At 44.5% G+C, this 2,643-nt stretch overlaps 1 pseudogene; it reads right to left on the bottom strand.

Moving 5' to 3' along the window:
• Positions 1-636: 636 nt before the first annotated feature.
• On the bottom strand, positions 637-2,087 carry LOC128628122 (cell growth regulator with EF hand domain protein 1-like; annotated as a pseudogene).
• Positions 2,088-2,643: the final 556 nt, after the last annotated feature.

Below are 2,643 nucleotides of genomic sequence, written 5' to 3' on the forward strand. Positions count from 1 at the left end.
ATGCAGTTTGATTTTCTGGCACTTCTGGTTGTTATTGTTTTTAAAGAATATGGTTTATATTCTTCTTCCAGTTGTGTGAGGAAGTGAAGTGTTTCTACCTATGCCTCCATCTTGACCAGAACTGTTCCTTGGACTTCTGTCTATACTCACTGCCTGGGCCACCTCATGCATCTCATGGCTTTAAAGAACATTTCTATACTGAAAAACCTTAAATTGATATCTCCTACCTAGACCTCTGTCATGAACCTGGGCTTACATATTTAATATCATTGATGTGTCTGGCATCTCAAACTCAAGATGTCCATCCCTGAAATCCTGATTCCTCCTCTTTTCTCACTAGACTGCTCCTCTCCCTCTTTCCTGTCCTGGTCCATCTGAGAAAATGGCCACTCTATTCTTCTAGTTCATTCTCTCTCTCTCTGTTAAGTTCATTTGATTTTTTTATTGGTTATCAGGGCCTTAAAGCTGCCCCTCAACTTAGGGTCTCCATGAGCTGTACAGAACACCTGCCACCTACTGGAACCAGGAAGGTGACACAGGGGTTGTTGGTCCTTGTTCCAACATACACATCCCACCCTTTGGGACTTACGTTCTAGCACTGAAACTTCTAGGGGTACAAACCTGTTTCCTCAAGGTTTATATCTCATCATTTTCCAGATGAATAGCATGAACCTCAAACTCATTTGCAGTGTTCTTAGATTCCAGCATTTCCTTGGAAGCTCTTCTGTTTCTCTCCAATCAGTCTCTGCCTGCCCCCAGCCTCCTCTCTAGGTCCTGGGGCATCTCCTCCAGTGTCTGCCTGCCCACTAGCCTCCTGTACAGGTTCTAAGGGCTGCCTGCTTGTTTCCACCTGTCCCCCACCTTCTTCTCTAGAATCCAGGGCTTCCTGGGCTTCTTGTGTTGATTGATGGGTTTTTAGCTAACAGACACTGCCACCCAACATCTTGTGGCTCCAGTGACTGAGCTTTGAGTGCCTAGAAGCCTCTCCTGGGAAGGTGTTGAATTCTGCAGGGGTCATAAGCCCATCTCCATTTAGGTCCTGGGTCTGCAGCATCTTGTCCACTACCAGGACCACTGGTTTGGTAGTGGGAGAGTCAGTAGCTCCAGAAGCCAAAGGTGCTGTCAACATTACTAACAGCTCCAGGACAGCTGGGCACTCTGGTCACAGTCATGGAGGACAAGGAGGTGGAGGAGAACCTGCTCCCAGCTTATGTGCTCCAGCTCCCCTTCCATCTTCTCTGGTCTTTCCATGTAGCTCTGCGAAAGTCGGAGCTGCTCCTGGCCTGATTGGAATGGGTTGGGCAGGGCTGCAGCTGCACTTCAAGGACCAGCCTCATGGTTTCACCCTTGGGAGTAGCCTGACCCAGGGGCGGCAGCAGCAGCAGCACTAACATTCTCATCATCAAAGGTACAATTCTTCCTAGAAATGGAACAGTAACACCTTTCCTGTGGCAGTGTGGTGAGGCTCAGGCCAAGGGCTGGCTTTGGTGTCACTCAAAAATGTTCTGCGTGCACCTCACTCACAGTACACAGGTGGCTCCATGTTATTGTCTAGGCTGCAGCTGCCACCCTGGCACCCACACATCATCAATGGGGCCAATATCACCCCATGGAGGAGGGAAATGGTTCTTGGGAGATGAAAAAATCTTAGGTATTACAATTGTTTGTGACCCTTGGAAGCTCAACTTTACTCAATAAAATCTTATTCCTTGATTTTTCTCATTTTCCTGGGTATGCCACAAGCAGCAATGGCATTGAATTCATGGAAGATACACAATATGTATCCAAGGCAAACCCACTACAAAACTATGGGAAAGATGGTTGTGGTTGGAGAACTTTCTACCCTTCAACTGACCTATTTTGAAATCATAACACAGGAAATTGCCTACACATGACTATTGACTGTCACATTGCATATGACTTGGGCTGATCCTTGAAGTGCAGCCACAGCCCTGCCCAGCCCATTCCAATCAGGCCAGGAGCAGCTCCGACTTTTGCAGAGCTACATGGAAAGACCAGAGAAGATGGAAGGGGAGCTGGAGCACATAAGCTGGGAGCAGGTTCTCCTCCACCTCCTTGTCCTCCATGACTGTGACCAGAGTGCCCAGCTGTCCTGGAGCTGTTAGTAATGTTGACAGCAAATAAAAATGTTATATTTTATTATTTAATTCTACAAAAGTAATTCAATTCATCCTTAACTATATCAAATGCTGAGAAGAAAAAATGTCAACAATATTGCAATGAACATCTAGCAGTTGGTAATTAATAAAAGTTAAACGTTCACTAAAACTTCTTTTAAATTGAATTTTTATTCCAAATGGCTATACTAGCTAGAAAGACAACAGCTAAAACTCAAAATAATTTGCATAACTGGAAATTAGTTGATTTGCAGGGGAGCAAACAGTGGGATGACAGCCTTGCCACTTGATAACGGTTATAACCAAGAAATCATAATAATAATCGATGCCTTTCTGATGTGCAGCATTTATAACAAATAACATAAAAAGAAAGAAATGAAGAAAGAAAAAAAAGACAAGGAACCCTCCCCACAAAATCCCAAACCTCACAAATTAACATTCACTTAAGAGCACAATGGAGAAGACTTTTGCTAGCAAAATTTTCACAATTCTTAAAATGGGAGTC

The sequence above is a fragment of the Artibeus jamaicensis genome, unplaced genomic scaffold (assembly GCF_021234435.1).
Source record: "Artibeus jamaicensis isolate MK-2021 breed Jamaican fruit bat unplaced genomic scaffold, CSHL_Jam_final contig_1715, whole genome shotgun sequence".
Classification (NCBI taxonomy): domain Eukaryota; kingdom Metazoa; phylum Chordata; class Mammalia; order Chiroptera; family Phyllostomidae; genus Artibeus; species Artibeus jamaicensis.